We start from the raw sequence: 19,551 nt of genomic DNA, 5'->3' as shown, positions 1-19,551 counted from the left end.
TTGACGATGGTCTGCAGTTGGCCCATACAAGAGATCCCATTGTCTCTACTCTTAAGGAAGGAGGCGAAGTTCTGCATGATAAGATGATAAATGACTAGCCATCAATCAAGCTTACAGGTGGATAACGCACTTCAATACCCTGCTGGTCCAACCCCTCCTTCCTGTCCTCATTCCACTGCGTATCTCCCCTCTGCACTCTCTCTTGAGGAAGAGTTCCAGCTAGAAATGCTGGCCACTCCTCTTCTTCCACTGAGATGCTCTTTGACCCATGAAATTCCTCCAGCAGATTTAAAAAAAAAATTCTAGATTCCAGTCCGACACGTGCACTCACTCATGAATCATCTGGTTTCAATCACCTCTGGTTGTTCATTCTGCACGAACCCTCCGCTGATTTCCCTTTGTGGCTGTCACACTTGAAAGCAGCCCTATTGTCTGTAATATAAAAATGTGCTAGAGAAATGTACGTGACCTGCTGTTTCCCCAGTACATTTGTGATTTGCACTTGACCCCAGTGACTGCAGACTTGCTGGCTGAACTGCCTAGTGACTGGAAAATGCCATGAGGTTTTATGGTTAGGAAAATAGCGATTAAAACACAGTATCAATACAGTCCCATTTATTTGCTTGCAATACACAAACATGCTGGAAACGCACAGCAAGTCGTGCTGCATCGGTGGGAAGTAAAAGGCGATCATGGGGGTGACACGGTTAGCCATATTGTTCCAGCACCAGCAATCGAACGGGGGTTCAAATTCTGCGCCGTGTGTAAGAAATTTGTACGTTCTCCCTATGTCTGTGTGGGCTTTCCCTGGGGGCTCTGGTTTCCTCCAACTGTTCAAAATGTATGGGGGTTGTAAGGCAATTGGGCAGCATGGGCTCATGGGCTGAAAGGGCCTGTTACCGTGCTGTATGTCTAAATAAATTAAACATTTTGGGTCTGAGCTCTTCGTTGGAACTACGTTGATTTCCTTGTTCAAATCTCCACTCCATCGACAGCCAGCAGATGGCTGAACTCCCCTAGTTAACTTGCTCCCTACACCTGCAGCAGAGACATGTTCAGAACTCGAAACGGGATCAAGCTTCCAGCTTAGATTGATGAAGGATGTCTTTGTTTAATTAGAGAGGGCTTAAAAAAAACACTTTCAATGATTTTATTTACTTCTTGCTCTCCAGGAGACAAATTGATTAAATATATAATTTTAGACATGCCAGGCAAGGGGTCAAACAAACAGAGGCAAGAGGGAAAGGACGATCGATGGCTGAGAGGCTTCAGTGCATTTATTTTAACACAAGCAGGCTCGTAGGTATTCATGGCAGCAGGAAAAGATGTCACAAGGATTAAAGAAAGCTGGTTGTGGAAGGGAATCTGAGCCAATTCAAAATTAACCCCTTTAATCACCATAAAATGAATAGCTCATTGGACAATGTACAGATATAGTGAAAATCTTACACACTGCAACTTCCCAGGTACATAAAACACTCACAAAATTCAGGTATAATTCAAGATTATTTTACTGTCATGTAATAAAACATAAAGTGGAATATTACACAAAATTTCCTTTAGTCTTCCATAAGGCAGACAAAGATTCACCATCAGAAATTGCCTGGTGCCCCTAACTCATAAAAAGAGAAGCAAAAGAGAAGCACCAAGTGTCTGTGGATTCACCTCCAGTGCTTTCACAGCCTCTGCAGCCGCACAGACTTCAGTCCAAACCATTGGCAACCCGAGCTCCAGATCCAAATCTCTGACACAATCAGGGAGCCCTCAGTGCCCTTGGCACACACGATTCCTGGTTCCGATACCTGGTAGCTCATCAGCCAGTCTCCGGTAGTCTGCAGCCAGGCGCGAGTCCCTCAATTGCCGTCAACCACAGTGTGTGAGGGTTCCTCACCCCAAGTCACCAGCAGCCTGCCACCTGCGTGTTTTTAAGCTCCAAATCCCCTCACTGGTCTGCTGCTGTGGTCACCGTTCCGTGGGTCACCTCCTCTGCTTCTCATCAAACGGGGTGGTCTCCCCATTTTCTGGTGCCCTGTGGCAGTTCTCTGCTTCTCTGGAGTCTGCAACCCCCCCCCACCCCCCCCCAAGGCTGCTGCCAAACACAGAGGCCGCAATATTTGGCCCCGTGGTTGCAAGATTTTAAAATAAATCATCGTCGACTCCATTTAAAGCCTGTCTGGAGCTGAAGGCAGTCAGACTGGGTGGTTGGACCTCTTGGGGGAGCGCTGTGTCCTCATTCTCCAAGGGTACACACCTGCGGGAGTTCTCTGCTATCGTAGCTCTGGCAGCGCCGCCTATTTTCTATGAACACAGAAGAGGACAGAAAATGTAACTAGGAAAAAAAGCAAATAATATTATTCACAATTGGCTATTGGTGAATGTGCCGAGTCAGTGGTGGAGACAAATCTTTGGGGTATAATTGGGTTAAGGTAGTATCGGGAGGTTCAAGAGCCTGATGGCTGCGGGAAGAAAACTGTTCTTGAACCTAGAGGCGCTGGTTTTCAGGCTTTCTGTGACCACTGACAACTGTTTGAAGATCAACTGGTGGAAAAACCGACTTAGAATGTTGTGTTCAGTTCTGGCCATCTCATTACAGGAAGGATGTAGTCCAGTGGTTCTCAACCTTTTTCTTTCAACTCTCATACCATTTTAAGTAAAGTTTGACTTATAATGTGCACAGTTTCAGAACTCCAAAGGAAATGGGCCAATGACAATTTTTCTCAAGCAAAATATTTCAGTAACAATTGGGTCTAGAGCAGTGATTCTCAACCTTCCCTTCCCACTCACACACCTCCTTAAGCAACCCCTTACTCATCACAGAGCACCGACGGCATAGGGATTACTTAAAGTGGGATGTGAGTGGAAGAAAAAGGTTGAGAACCACTGATGCGGAAGCTATGGAGAGGGTGCAGATTTATCAGGATGTTTCCTGGATACGAAAATAAGGTTAGCAGAGCTAGGACTTTTCTCTTTGGTGCAAAGAAGGATGAGAGGAGACTTAATATTATGAAAGATATAGATGGGCAGCCAGCACCTTTTTCCCAGGGCGGTAGTAGCAAACACCAGAGGACATCTGAACCAAGTGAAGAGTTAAGGGAAGACATCAGGGATAAGTTTTTTTTTTACACAGAGAGTTGTGGGTGCCTGGAATGCCTTGGCAGGGTTGGCAGTGGAGGCTGAAACATGAGGGGCCAAATGTGCTCTACTTACCCTTGTTAGATTAGTTGTGGGTGATGGTGGCATTCCAGAGTCCAAAGGCTGTTATGCCCGAATGTTCCCGTTGATGCTGCCCTTTTTCCAGTCCCATGTTGCATCCTCAAGTGAGCTATTCTCTTCAGACAGTTGACACAGGTGTAGTTGGTTTGGGCTAGCTTTTATTATTACACAACAATTTATATGAGAGTGTGGGAAATGTTAGGGGAATAAACACACACCCACAAGTTATAAAGGAGTGTGTGAAAATTCTACACATTATACAATTTATAATTCACACAGGTGGTGCCAATTTTTGCATAGTATAGCGGGGTAAATGGAAAGAGTAGTAGTCAAGGTATGACATAGTTAAAAAAATGAGCGGATTGAGTGGGAAAGGTTTAGACTAGTGGTTTTCAACCTTTTTCTTTCCACTCACATCCCACCTTAAGTAATCCCCATGCCGTTGGTGCTCTGTGATTAGTAAGGGATTGCTTAGGGTGGGATGTGAGTGGGAAGGGAAGGTTGAGAATCACTGCTCTAGACCCAATTGTTACTGAAATATTTTGCTTGAGAAAAATTGTCATTGGCCCATTTCCTTTGGAATTACAAACCGTGCACATAACGAGTCAATCAGGGACGATTAAAACAGTGGTTTTCAAACCTTTTCAAACTCTTTCTTTCCCTCACATACCACCTGAAGCAATCCCTTACTAATCACAGAGCATAGGGATAATTTCAGATGTTATGTGAGTGGAAAGAAAAAGTTTGAAAACCACTGATTTAGAGGAACATGGCTGAATGCAAGGAAATGACAGAAGCTTGGAAGGCATGGTCAGGATGGGCTGAATGGCATGTTTCCCTCCTGTACAACTCAATGGATCTATCTTGCAGCATAGTTAGTGCAATGCTGTTACAGCACCAGACCCTTGGTTTGAATCCAGCTCTGTCTGCAAGGGGTTTCTCCCCATGTCTGCGTGGGATTCCTCCGGGTGCTCTGGTTTCAGATTCTGAGTTCAGATTTATTGACAGGATACATATATGACATGACATACAACCCTGAGATTCCTTTTTTCCTGCGAGAGTGGAAGAATCACCACTAATTGGTAGTGCAAAAAAAAAACCATGTAAACCAAGAAGTGTAAACAGATAGCAAATGTAAACAAACTGACTGTGCAATACAGAGAGAACAAAAAGAAAATTAATAAAGTGCCCAAGAAAGAGTCCTTAATTGAGTCCCTGATTGAGTTTGATGTTGAGGAGCCTGATGGTGGAGGGGTAGCAGTCGTTCATGAACCTGGTGGTGCGAGCCTTGAGGCATCTATATTTCTTTCCTGGTGTCACAGGGTGGGTGCGGGGGTGAGGACCGCACCGGGTGAGATCATCAGATAAGTTTTTTAAGCAGAGAGTTATGGGTGCCTGGAGTGCCTTGCCAGGATGGTGGTGGAAGCTAAAACATTTGGGGCATTGAAGAGACTCTTAGACAGGCACATGGATGGAAGTAAAATAGGAAACATTTTAGTGTTTTAAAAGGTTGCCCACCCCTGCAAGGAAGGAGGCTCTGATGAAAGCCTGAAATATTCTCTCTCTTTTTTCTCTCCATAGATGCTGCCTGACTTCCTGAGTATTTCCAGAATACACTTTTATTTATTTTCTTTCCTTTTGGTTTAAGTGTCTTGCAATTTGCCTCCAGTCAGCATTAACAAACTGAATTACTGAGGTACAGTGGAACATACTGTCATCCTGATGCAATGCATTCAATGCAACTGACAGAAGATTTTTTTTCTGGGTGGTTATGCTGTTAAATAATTCAAATTAAGCAGTCTGCAAGCCAATATTTGCTCAAGACTGTCCTTCACAGTGTCCTTGTGCACCAGTCACTCAAAGCAAGTGTCCAGGTGTGGCCACAAGATAGAGTTGGAGAGTTCTACAGTGACAGGCCCTTTGGTCCAACTTTTCCATGCTAGTCCCATTTCCTTGTGTTCAGCCCTTATCCCTCTTCAACCTTTCCTATCCTGTCTAAATGTAGAGGGCCTGTAACCGTTCTCTATGTCGAAATATTAAAATATTTTAAGATGACCTGATCCAGTCTTCATTTGGTGGCCTGTTGAATGCACCTTATTTTCTTTCTCATGCCCAAGACTAGGAGTCTTGAATTCCAATCGAATTCCCACGTCACCTCGGTTCCTGGAATCAAATTGAGGATCTCCTTGGTTGGTAGAAGCTGCAGCATAAGAATGTCAATGACGTTCCAGTCAATGTACTGAGCATTCCTCACTCCACTGGTGAAATGCTCCATTCCTGTTATCTCACTATCCATGGGAAATGTCCTATACACTGAGGAACTCAATTGGCCATTCTGTGTAATAAGGTCCTGGTGGGGCCCAAAAAATGTCATTAATGGTTGAAGCTGGCTTCATTAGTTGTCCTCCAGATTAGCCTAGGAATAGTGGATCTCTGGAACCAGGTAAAGGTGAAGATGGCATCCTTAATGCTGCCGGTAATCTCCACAAACAAGTGAGATCATTGACGATTTCAACCCGATTGATTTCTGTTGATTAATAATTACCACATGCTGAAGCAGCCCTTGTGAAAGTCAGTGGAAGAAATATTGTGCAGGGCAAGGTGAAAATACAAGAGCCTCGTAAAAACGAAAGTGACCGTGATGTCTAATTTGACAAAGGACTATTTCTCCAGGAACAGCAAGTGACATAAATAACTTTCCTTCTGGCCCATATCTAAACTGTCATAAATATTAATAGTTACAGTTTCCCCTGTGACTGTTTCCCAGGTTTGCACGTGCTGAGAGTCACGGCAACCAGTGGCGGCTTTGCCCTTCCTTCAGGTGGACAAGCTTCAGAAAACATTACAACATCACCAGTGACCTTCCCTCCCCCTCGTTTCCACCTGAGGCATTCGTCCCCACCTCCTGCTTAATGGGACATGCTGTCCGCACTGCCTCCACACCACGCTTCCAAAATAAAAATCAGTGCCGGTGAGTATTCGTGGGAAAACATTTAATGTGCTCTCTTTGGCATTCATCTGCATTTTTACAGCAATCTTCATGACTTCCCATAGTATTTTCCAGTCAATAAAATGCTATGGGAGTCTATTATTATCTGCATAACACGATGTACAGATGTGCTGTACAGAGTTTTTAAAATTGAGACATACAGCACAGTAACAGGCCCTTCCGGCCGTCAAGCCCATGCCGCCCAAATATCCCAATTAATCTACACCCCTGTTCGGTTTTTTTAAAGGATGGGAGTAAACCGGGATACCTGGGGGTAACTCACACAGACATGGGGAGAACATACAAACTCCAGGTCTCTGGCGCTGTAATAGTGTTGCGCTAATTCTTACTTGATGGGCCTACACAGATATGCAAGATTCACCAAGAATAGTGTAAATTTAAATTACAATAGCATGCCATGAGACAGACAAAAAAGGTAATGAATATAAAAGGATGGATAAATAATTATCCACAGTTTGTTACTGCAAAAACATGTAATGTTTCAATCGTGCTGGTCCTGGAGCCAATTATAGTTTGATTAGTGTCAGGAGGTTCACAAGCCTGATCGCTGTTTGAAAAGAAACTGTTTTTAAACCTAGAGGTGCTGGTCTTCAGGCTTCTGTGACCAGGGTGATGGGGGTCTTTCAAGACGTTGGCTGCCTTCTTGAAGTAGCGTCTCTGACAGAGCCCACGATGGATTTGACTTGGATGTGCACTTCCAAGTAAATGTTCAGCAAGCTCCCACAAACAACAAAAGAATATCGTCCGGATCCCTTTTTGGATATTGTCAAATGAGGGACAAACAATTGGCAGGGGACCAGATATGATTCCCTGACATCTGCCCACCCTTCCAAATGCAGCCCAATGGTCTCCTTACATTTAATGGGCCAGACCTCGACTTGGTTTGATAAAATAAGAAACAGGAGCTGGAGTCGGCCATCTGGATGTTGAGCCTGCTCCACCATTCAAAAATATCTGGACTGATCTGACTGTGGACTCAGCTCCACATACCCCCTATTCCCAATAACCCATAATTCCCCGACTACTTTATTAGGCCGAGAATTCCATGGATTTACTTTTCTTTGGCATAAGCAGTTCCTCCTCATCTTTCACTTCACAGCCAGGTGTCCTTCATGGTCTCCTCCTCTTCCCTGTCCTAAATCTACTCCCGAATCTTGGGGCTATACCCTCTAGTTCTAGTCTCACCTGTCAGTGGAAGCAACCTTCCTGCTCTGCTGCGGACCCTTCGCCCGAGAGGGATTGCAGTCAGCTCCTTGGAGTCGGCCACGGCACGTTCATAGAGATAATTCTCCCGATGTAAAGCTGGAGAATCTCCACCTTTACACTTGAGCTTTCTGACTGGAAGGAAGGGCTTTTTTGTTACACTAATTGGGGATTAATGGAACCAAATTTTGCGACTTGTTTAATTAGTCTTTGGCTGCATCAAGTAAGAATTTTAGCAGGCTCAGGCCTGGTCTGTACTTGGAGGGGAGACCGCCTAGGAGCACCATGTACTGTATGTTTCTGTGAGGGGCGCTGGTCAAAGTGGCCTTATGGTGGACAAAAGTTAAAGAATTTCATGTATGTTACATTCTAATTGTAGGATTACGTGAACCCTTACTCTCTATTTTTCTTTCATCCATGCGCCTAAGAGTCTCTTAAATGTTCCAAATGTTTCAGCTTCTATCACCATCCCCGGCAAGGTATCCAGGCCCCCACAACTCTCTGTGTAAAAAACTTACCCCTGACGTCTCCCTTAAACTTCCCTCCCTTCACTTTGTGCATATGTTGTCTGGTGTTTGCTGATCCTGCCCTGAGGGAAGCAGGTGCTGGCCGTCCACTCTACCTATGACTCTCATATTCTTGTGGACCTCTATCAAGTGTCCTTTCATCCTATTTTGCTCCAAAGAGAAAAGTCCCAGCTCTGCTAACCTTGTCTCATAAGACTTGTTTCCCAATCCAGGTAACATTCTGGTAAATCTCATCGCTTCTTGGCCTTCTGGCTAAGATCAAGTGTAGCATTCTGGTAAATCTCCTCTGCACCCTCTCCATAGCTTCCACATCCTTCCTATAATGAGGTGACCAGAACTGAACACAATATTCCAAGTGTGGTCTCACCAAAGTAAAAAACACAAAATGCTGGAGGAACTCAGCAGATCAAACAGTGTCCATTATGTAGCAAAGGCAAAGATATGTAACTGATGTTTCGGGCTTGAGCCCTTCATCAAAGTATGAGAAAATGCCGGCAAGTGTCGGGGGGAGGAAGGTGGGTGGCAAAGGCAGGAGATGATAGGCAGAGAAAGGAGAGAGGGGTCAGCAGAAATGATGGGGAGGGGGCAATAGCTGGGCTGGGTGGGTGAAAGGATTGAAAAGACAGGAAAAGGGGAGAGGGGAAAGAAAAGGCAAACAGGTTTAATGAAAGCAGTGAAGTCAATGTTCATGCCAACTGTCTGGAGGGTGCCCAAACGGAACATAAAGTGTTGTTCCTCTAATCTGTGGGTGGTCAGGGTGAAATGGTACATAAGGCCATGGACAGACATGTGAGTGTAGGAGTGTGACTCGGAATTGAAATAGTTGGCCACTGGGAGGCTGCTGTGGTTGCAAATGGAGTGGAGGTGCTGGGCGAAGCGATCTCCCAGTCTGCGACCGGTCTCTCTGATGTAGAGAATACCACAAAGGGTTCATCGGATGCAGTAAATAAGTCCTCTGGATGTACAAGTGAAGTGTTGCTTCATATGGAAGGCCTGTTTGGGGCCCCAGACAGTGGTGAGGGAGGAGGCGTGGGCGCAAGTGTTGCGTCTCCTGCGGGCACAGGGGAAGGTGACGGGGGTGTGATGGGTGGGGAGGAATGAGTGCATGAGGGAATCTCAGAGGGAGCAATCCCTGCAGAAGGCCAGGAGGGGGAGGAAAAGGAAAAATGTGTCTGGTGGTGGGATCCTGTAGCAAGTGCCGGAAATTCCGATGGATAATGTATTGGATGTGGAGGCTGGTGGGGTAGTAGGTGAGGATGAGGGGGATTCTATGTTTGTTGCGTCTGGGTATTTGTAACATGACCTCTCTACTCCTGAATTCAATCCCCCTATTATTGAATCCTAGCATTCCATAGGTCTTCTTAACTATCCTATCAACCTGTGGGGCGACCTTGAGGGATGCATGGATTTGCACCCCAAGGTCCTTGTGTTCATCTACACTCTTAAGAACCAACTATTAACTCTGTACTCAGCCTTTTGGTTAGTCCTTCCAAAATGCATTATCGCGCACTTATCCGGATTGAAATCCGGCTGCCTCTTTTCTGGCCAACTCTGCATCCGGTCTATATCATTTTGTAACCTTCAACATTCTTCAGATCCATCCACAACTCCTCCAACCTTTGTGTCATCTGCAAACTTACAGATCCATCCTTCCGCCTCTTCATCCAGGTCATTTATAAAAATCAAAAAGAGCAGGTACCAGAACAGATCCCTGCAGCCCTCCACTAGTCACCAACCTCCAGGCAGAAGACTTTCCTTCCACTATTACTTTGTGGCTTCTTTCCACAAGCCAACTTTTTTTATCCATAGAGATAATTTTCCACCGATCCCATGACTCATGACTCTCTGGATGAGTCTCTCGTGGGAGACCTTGTTAAATGCCTTACTAAAATCCATGTAGATCACATCTGGTGCCCTACCCTCATCAATTTCTTTTGATACCTCCTCAAAAAATTGAATTAGGCTCATTAGGCACGACCTTCCCTTCACAAAGTGATGTTGACTATCCTTATGAATCTTCTCCAATAGTTTGTACACCATTGATGTAAGCGTTATCAGTCTACAATACTCAGGATTCTCCCCATTACCTTTTTTTAAACAAGGGAACTACATTTGCCATTCTTCAATCCTCCGGCACCTTCCCTGTGGCCAAAGAGGATTCAAAGATCATAGCTACTGCCCCAGTTATCTCTTCTCTCACTTCCCACAGCAGCCAGAGGTATATTGCATCTGGCTCCAGGGATATATAAATTGATATTTTTAAGATCCAACGCTTCCACTTCCTTAATCTCCACATTGTCCATCACACAGGCCTGTTCTATTCCAACCCTACCATGATCAAGGTCCTTTTCTCTTGTGAATACTGAAGCGAAGTATTCATTTAGGACCTCCCCAACCTCCTCCACCTCCAGGCACATGTTGCCTCCCTTATCCTTTAGCGGCTTCACCTTCATTCTCATTATTCTTCCATTCTTCACAGAGGCATAGAACACCTTGGGGTTCTCCTTAATTCTTCATGCCAAGGCCTTCTCATGTCCCCTTCGAGCTCTCCTAAGTCCTTTCTTAAGCTCCTTCCTGGCTACCATATATTTCTCATGAGCCCTTCCAGTTTCTTGTTTCTTTTATCTAATGTATGCTTCCTTCTTCATCTTGACTAGTTGCCTGTCCTGTTTCGTCAGCAATGGTTCCCTTTTCCTATTATCTTTTCCTTGTCCCAGTGGGAAAAACCTCTCTTGAACCTGCTCAAATGGTCCCTAAACTTCCTCCACATTACTTCTGTGCTTTCACCCTTAAACATCTGTTTCCAATTTATTCTCGCTAGTTCCTGCCTCATCCCTTCATAATTAGCCCTTCCCCAGTAAAGAACTTACCAGGTCCTTTTCCATGGCTATGTTAAAGCTCAGAGAGTTGTGGTCACTCTCACCAAAATTCTCCCCCATCAAGAGTTCCACCACCTGACCAGGTTCATTCCCCAGAACCAGATCCAGTGTGGCCTCTCCTCTAGTTGGCTGGTCCACATTCTGTGTCAGGAATCCTTCTTGTGCACACCTGACAAATTCAGCCCCATCTATTAACTACAACCCTGTATTTCCCGTACCATTCCAAAATCTGCCTGCTTATCCGCTCCTTGGTATCCTGAGGGATATTTGGGGGCCTATAGAATTTCATCTCCTTTATTCCTCATGCTCCTAGCATTGAAATAGACATATTTCAAACTCTTCAACTGGCTACATTTATGTTTTGTCCCCAGCCTCACCAACTCAGAACACACAGAATCATGCTTTTGTCCTACTCTAATCTCTGCCCTCACATTCTGATTCCCATCCCCCTGCCAAACTAGTTTAAACCCTCCGCAACAGCTCTAGCAAACCTGCCCACCAGGATATTGGTCCCTCTCCAGTTCAGGTGCAACCCATCCTTTTTGTACAGGTCAGACCTTCTCCAGAAGAGATCCCAATGATCCATCAATCTGAACCACTGCCCCTTGCACCAACTCTTCAGCCACACATTCATTTTCCACAACTTCCTGTTCCTACCCTCTCTTGCACATGGCACAGGCAGCAATCCTGAGATTATCACCTCTGAAGTCCTGCTTTTTAATTTCTTTCCTAACTCCCTATACTCCCTCTTCAGGACGTCATCCCTACTCCTATATATGTTATTGATCCCCACGTGGACATTGACATCTGGCAGCTCACTCTCCACTCCAGAATGATATGAACTCAATCAGAGATGTCCCTGACCCTGGCACCTGGGAGGCAACAAGCCATCCAGGAGCCTTGATCTTGTTCACAGAACCACCTGGACTAGTGGATTATATTGCAATGCATCATAGTAAAGAGTCCCACTTATCCTCCAAACAGCTTTTATGGATAGTAGGCGCATATAGGGGCATTTAAGAGACAATTAGGCACGTGGATGAGCTGAGTCCATTCGACTAAAACTGGGCCTTGTGTTCAGTCCAGACAGGTTCTTCGTGCCGAACCTCCGAGCTAAGGAACCGTATCTGACTGAGAAACACAAAAAGATACAGATCTTGAGCAGGCACAAATTGTTGGAGGAACTCAGCAGGTCAGGCAGCATCTGTGGGTGGAAAATGTTAGGTCAGGAGTCAGAAGACTAAAGGGAAAAGGGAACGATATTAGAAAGGATGCAATGTTGTTGGAGATGGTGCAGAAGAGATTAACTAGGATGATTCCTGGAATGCAAAGTATGAGGAATGTTTGACTGCTCTTGGATTGTATTCATTGGAGTATAGAAGAATGAGAGGGGATCTCGTAGAAACATTTCGAATTTTGAAAGGTTTTGACAGAGTGGATGTAGATAAGATGTTTCCCTTGGTGGGTGAATCAAGGACAAGAGGGCACAGTCTTAAAATAAGAAGTTATCCATTTAAAACAGAGATGAGAAAGAACTTCTTTACTCAGAGGGTCGTGGATCTGTGGAGCTTACTGCCACATATAGCGGTGGAGGCCCAATCACTGGGAGTATTTAAACAGGAAATGGATAAGTATCTCATTAGTAAGGGCATCAAGGGATATTGGGAAAAGGCTGGAAATTGGAACTAGGTGTGAGCATAGTTCAGCTTAGTGTAGAGTCACAGAACAGACTCGATGGGCCTAGTAGCCTGCTTCTGTTCCTTTATCTTGTGATCATGGTTCCATACTGCAATCCACTGAAGAGGTACTGGGCTTCTCCTGCAGGAAAAACAAGGACTGGTTCGACGATAACAGCCAGGAAATCCAGGAGCTGCTGGCAAAGAAGGAGCTGCCCACCAGGCTCACCTTACAAAGCCGTCCTGTCCAGAGAAGAAACAAGCCTTCCATCGCGCATGCAGCCATCTTCAGCGCAAACTCCGGGAGATCCAAAATGAGTGGTGGACTAGCCTCGCAAAGCGAACCCAGCTCAGCGCGGACATTGGCGACTTCAGGGGTTTCTATGAGGCTCTAAAGGCTGTGTACGGCCCCTCACCCCAAGTCCAAAGCCCGCTGCACAGCTCAGACGGCAAAGTCCTCCTCAGCGACAAGATCTCCATCCTCAACCGATGGTCAGAACACTTCCAATCTCTTTTCAGTGCCAACCGCTCAGTCCAAGATTCCGCCCTGCTCCAGCTCCCTCAACAGCCCCTAAGGCTAGAGCTGGATGAGGTCCTCACCCAGGATGAGACATATAAGGCAATTGAACAACTGAAAAATGGCAAAGCAGCAGGTATGGATGGAATCCCCCCAGAGGTCTGGAAGGCTGGCGGCAAAACTCTGCATGACAAACTGCATGAGTTTTTCAAGCTTTGTTGGGACCAAGGAAAACTGCCTCAGGACTTCGTGATGCCATCATCATCACCCTGTACAAAAACAAAGGCGAGAAATCAGACTGCTCAAACTACAGTGGAATCACGCTGCTCACCATTGCAGGCAAAATCTTCGCTAGGATTCTCCTAAATAGAATAATACCTAGTGTCGCCGAGAATATTCTCCCAGAATCACTGTGCAGTTTTCTACTGACATGGTCTTTGCCCTCAGACAGCTCCAAGAAAAGTGCAGAGAACAAAACAAAGGACTCTACATCACCTTTGTTGACCTCACCAAAGCCTTCAACACCGTGAGCAGGAAAGGGCTTTGGCCAATACTAGAGCGCATCGGATGTCCCCCAAAGTTCCTCAACATGGTTATCCAACTGCACGAAAACCAACAAGGTCGGGTCAGATACAGCAATGAGCTCTCTGAACCCTTCTCCATTAACAATGGCGTGAAGCAAGACTGTGCTCTCGCACCAACCCTCTTTTCAATCTTCTTCAGCATGATGCTGAACCAAGCCATGAAAGACCTCAACAATGAAGATGCTGTTTACATCCGGTACCGCACGGATGGCAGTCCCTTCAATCTGAGCCGCCTGCAAGCTCACACCAAGACACAAGAGAAACTTGTCCGTGATCTACTCTTTGCAGATGATGCTGCTTTAGTTGCCCATTCAGAGCCAGCTCTTCAGCGCTTGACGTCCTGTTTTGCGGAAACTGCCAAAATGTTTGTCCTGCAAGTCAGCCTGAAGAAAACGGAGGTCCCCCATCAGCCAGCTCCCCACCATGACTACCAGCCCCCCCCACATCTCCATTGGGCACACAAAACTCAAGACGGTCAACCAGTTTACCTATCTCGGCTGCACCATTTCATCAGATGCAAGGATCGACAACGAGATAGACAACAGACTCGCCAAGGCAAATAGCGCCTTTGGAAGACTACACAAAAGAGTTTGGAAAAACAACCAACTGAAAATCCTCACAAAGATAAGCGTATACAGAGCCGTTGTCATACCTACACTCCTGTTCGGCTCCGAATCATGGGTCCTCTACCGGCATCACCTACGGCTCCTAGAACGCTTCCACCAGCGTTGTCTCCGCTCCATCCTCAACATTCATTGGAGCGCCTTCATCCCTAACATCGAAGTACTCGAGATGGCAGAGGCCGACAGCATCGAGTCCACGCTGCTGAAGATCCAGCTGCGTTGGGTGGGTCACGTCTCCAGAATGGAGGACCATCGCCTTCCCAAGATCGTGTTATATGGCGAGCTCTCCACTGGCCACCGTCACAGAGGTGCACCAACAAGAGGTACAAGGACTGCCTAAAGAAATCTCTTGGTGCCTGCCACATTGACCACCGCCAGTGGGCTGATATCGCCTCAAACCGTGCATCTTGGTGCCTCGCAGTTCGGTGGGCAGCAACCTCCTTTGAAGTAGACCGCAGAGCCCACCTCACTGACAAAAGACAAAGAAGGAAAAACCCAACACCCAACCCCAACCAACCAATTTTCCCCTGCAACCGTGTCTGCCTGTCCCGCATCGGACTTGTCAGCCACAAACGAGCCTGCAGCTGACGTGGACATTTACCCCCTCTATAAATCTTTGTCCACGAAGCCAAGCCAAAGAAGAAAAGTGGGAGGGGCCAAGGTACGAGGACAGAAAGTGTGAGAGGTAGAGAGACAGGTGGAGGGAGAAAGCACTTGGTGGGGGGAGGGGGGAGATAAAAGTTAGGGAAGGAAAAAAAAGACTGAAAGAAAAGAGATAGAACAAGTGGAATCAGGTGGGGATTACCTAAAGTTGGAAACATTGCTGTTTGGGATTTTAGGTTTAAGGCAGTCCAGGAGGAGTAGGATGTACCTAACTATTATTTTATCCCTTGTTAATAGCAGGCTATTCTCAGCTGGGGTTCTATGTTACACCACCCCCACCCCACCTCTCCCAGCCAGGGGACACAGCACTTTTAAGTAAAAGCCTTGTTTTCTTTTCACCTCATGTAACAAATATTTTTTATGTTTTTACATTATTGGTAGGAGAAAACTGGGTAAGAAACCAAAACTTGACTGCTTTGCAGGGAAGGGGGCCCATGAATTTTGAGCAGATCTCTGGGAGGGGCACAGTTAGCGAGGCGGTTAGCACAATGCTGGTACAGCACCAACGACCGGGACCGGGGTTAGAACCCCGCGCTGTCTGTGAGGAGTTTGTACATTCTTCCCGGGTCTGCGTGGGTTTCCTCCGGCTGCTCTGCTTTCTTCTCAGCGTTCATAACATACTGGGGGTTGTAGCTCAATTGGATGTAAATTAGGTGGCACAGAATCGTGGGCCAAAAGGGCCTGTTACCGTGCTGTAAGTCTGAATTTAAACATTTAAAAAAGATTGAGAATGGTTGTTTTTAGAGGTGTGCTTACATAGAAACGTAGAAACATAGAAGATAGGAGCAGGAGTAGGTCATTCGACCCTTTGAGCCTGCTCCGCCATTCAACGAGATCATGGCTGATCTTAAAGTTCAGTACCCCGTCCCCGCCTTCTCTCCGTAACCTTTAATACCCTTATACTGAAGAAATAGATCTAATTCCCTCTTAAATATATTTAATGAACCTGCCTCTAGTGCCCTCTGTGGCAATGAATTCCACAGATTCACCACCCTCTGGGTCAAGAAATTCCTCCTCATCTCAGTCCAAAATGGTTTGCCTATTATCCTCAAACCATGGCCCCGGGTTCTGGATTTTCCCATCATTGGAAACATCCCATCTGCATCCATTCTGTCCAGTCCTGCCAGAATTTTATAGGTCTCTATGAGATCCCCTCTCAATCTTCTAAACTCCAGCGAGTACAATCCCAATTTGCGCAATCTTTCCTCCTAAGTCATTCCTGCCCTTCCAGGTATCAGCCTGGTGAATCGCCTCTGCACTCCCTCCATTGCAAGAACATCCTTCCTTAGATAAGGTGACCAAAACTGCACACAATACTCCAGGTGGGGTCTCACCAAGGCCCTGTACAGCTGCAGTAAGGTATCCTTGTTCCTAGACTCACAATTGCAATGTTCACATTGCAGCACCAGGGAGTGTGGAAGGTGCTCTCTGAATTTGTAAAAACACAATGCTGGAGAATCTCAGCAGCTCCAACAGTGTTGCAAAGGTAAAGATACTTAACCAACATTTTGGGCTTGAGTCCTTCATCATGGTATGACCAAAATTTGGGCAGACTTTGATGCCTGCCTACATTTTCCTCATGCCTTGATGAAGGGCACAAGTCCAAAATGTTTTTTATGTATCTTTACCTTTGCTATGTGAAGTTCACTGTTTGACCAGCATTGTGTTTTTGCTTCAATCACAGTGTCTGCTGACATTCGTATTTTGCTCTGAATTAGTGCTGCTCCTCAGTTCCAATATCACTGCAGCACTTCCCTTTGGAGGCAGCAGAGGGGTCTGTTGTACCACTAAAGTGCTCCTTGGTTCTCGCAATATTGCAAAGCCAACCTACTGCCTGCACTCTCCCTCACAATAAAATTTCATTATCTGTGTAATTGATTGAAACCTTTTGAATGCCTTAGTGATTATTCAGATTGGCTCATCCCTTCTCCAATTCCGTTGCTGCTTGAAGATTGCTTCTCGATGCATCTAATTTACAAAACTCCCTTGGAAGCGATTTAATGTGTAATGGTTGTGTCTGAACCAGCAAGATTTCCATTGGAGCCACATTCTTTCTAATTACTCTGGCATCTCGAGCTAACTTTCAATTGATTACTGAAATTATATTGCATGAATCTGGCAGGTTCAGATTTTGGTCACCTCAATGAGAGAAGGATGTAGATGCCTTAGAGCAGGGGTGTCAAACTCAAATTCACGGAGGGCCAAAATTAAAAACTTGGACTAAGTCGAGGGCCGAACTAAATATTTATTGAAAATTTTCAACCACATCTGCATGTTTTCTCTTCTTTCAACATATGTAATGTTAAACTTTAGGATATAACTTTAGGAGGATAATGTTACAGGTCTGGAGTAGGTAGCTCAAGTTCACCCTTTGCTTGACCTGAGGGAAACATATTTGGTCCCTGTGGAGATGTAGTCAGGATTCACAGGCTGTGTCCATTTTGGCCTGCATCAGGACTCAGCAATTCCTGCTCACTCCTCAGGCTCTAGGCCTCTATTCACCCTCGACCCACCATCCCTCTACCTGACCAGTCCTTTACCCAACCTCTACTCACCCCTCACTCCACTCGCTCTGCCTCTACCCACCCCATCCTATACACGCCCCTCTACTGCCTCTCCCCTCAACCTGTTCCTCCCTCTACCTGTCTCTCACCCTCTAATCACCCCTCCCCTACTCACCCTGCCCCTCCCCTTTTACCTCTTCCCTATCCACCCCTCCTTCTACTCATCCCTCCCTCTAACTGCCCCTTGCACCACCATAACTCCCCCTGCCCATTACTCCTCACCTACACCCTCTGCCCACCCCTGCTTACCCACCCACTCAGGTCCAGCGCGCTGCCAATCAGCCTTTGCGGACAGCCACCATCTCTCTCTTCACGTGCAGGGCCGAACCAGCTGTCCCTGGGGTCCGCGCGGGTGCAAGCGCTGAAGGCCGTGGCGACCGGGAGAAGTGCGCTCGCGCTGTGGAAGGGCCGTCCGGTGCCAGTCGCGCGGGGCTTGCGCTGCCCGGGAGCCGTCCGCAGCCTGCCATGTCCGTCGCGCCGACAGGAAATCACAGGCGCTCGCCCATCCGCCGCACCGCTCGACAGGTGGGAGAAGTGACTGGTTGTGCGGGGAGCCTTCCAACTGGCTTGCCGGCTGATGACATCGACAGACTTCTCGTGTTACAATTTCTCGTGTTACAATGGGGAAGGATGTGCAATGAAGGGGGAGGATGGTGGGGGTGACATTACCAAAAAACAGCATCGGCTCTCGATGCAGGGCGGGCCACCTCTAATACATTTTTGAAATGATCTTGCGGGCCAAATATAATTATATCGCGGGCCAAATTTGGCCCGCGGGCCAGAGTTTGACATGTGTGCCTTAGAGAGTGCGAGGAGGAGATTTACCGGCATGTTGCCTGGATTGGAGAACATGTCTTATGAAGTGAAATTGACAGAGATATGTATGTAAGTTTAGGAGGGGCTTAGGTTGGGTGGACAGCAACCACCTTATTTTTCCCCCTGGGGTGGCAATAGCAAATACCAGAAATTAAATTAAACACTCTCTGTTTAAGTGGAGGAAAGTTTAGGGGAGATGTCATAGGTAATGTTTTACTCAGAGTGGTGGGTCCCAGGGATGCATTGCTGGAGATGGTGGTGGAGGCTGGTATAATAGGGCCATTTATTAGGCACATGGATGAAAAGAAAATAAAGGGTGATGGGTATGAAGTCGGGAAAAAGTATATTGTTGAGCAGGTTTACGTAAGTTGCCACATTGTGAGATGTAATGTTCAATGTTCCATTTGCCAGTGACTGGGAGAAACACTGGCAGCATCTGTTCAGCAGTGGCCTTGAGGGGTTGCAGAGTCTGGGGAAGCAGTGGAACCAGAAAACAGGGAGAACACCCCCTCCCCCCCTCACCCCTCACTCAGTTTGAGAAGGAGAAGCAGAGATGAGCCATGGGATGGTGACCATGAGGGGTTATATGGCTGAAGAAAACGCAGGCAGTGGGCTGTTGGCAACTATTCCCATTGTCTATGGTTTAGGAGCCTTGTAAAACCCTTCCATTGTATTGAGTTTATACCCTCCTCCCTCCATGTGGACAGTTGGCCCTGAAGTTTCCTTTCAATCGTTAACCATCTTAAAATTAATCCTGTGCACTCCAGTGGTGGTCTGAGCCACCCTGGGAAGAGGACTGTAACCATTCACGCATCTTATGCCCCTCATCATTTTAGAAAATTCCATAAGGTCGCTTCAGAGCCTTCAACACTCCAGGCAACAAACGCCTCAGACCTCACACCCTATTATCCCAACACTGGATAATGGATGGATTGAGCAAATTCAATATATAAACCCAGATGAAGAGCTTTGTCCTCTTCCTTTCTGTCATATCTCTGGATTCCACTCCCTAAAAAAAGTGAATAATTGGATTTGATCTCAAACACAAGGCACTGACTTTCACTATAAGTTTACTGAGCACCAGAACCTTTGTACAACACCAGCTTCAATCTAAACAAGTTCTTTTAGCCTAACGATAATTCATCAGTGTAATAAAAACTTGTCTGAGCTGGACACGAGGTTACCGAGGCAAAGAAGTGATTGGAATTAAAGGATGCAGGAGCTGTCTATGGAGGCATTCCAGAGCCCGTTGTTGCCCCATTTAAGGACATGACCT

The sequence above is a fragment of the Narcine bancroftii genome, chromosome 12, assembly GCF_036971445.1.
Source record: "Narcine bancroftii isolate sNarBan1 chromosome 12, sNarBan1.hap1, whole genome shotgun sequence".
Taxonomy (NCBI): Eukaryota; Metazoa; Chordata; class Chondrichthyes; order Torpediniformes; family Narcinidae; genus Narcine; species Narcine bancroftii.
This window is presented reverse-complemented; position numbering follows the sequence as displayed.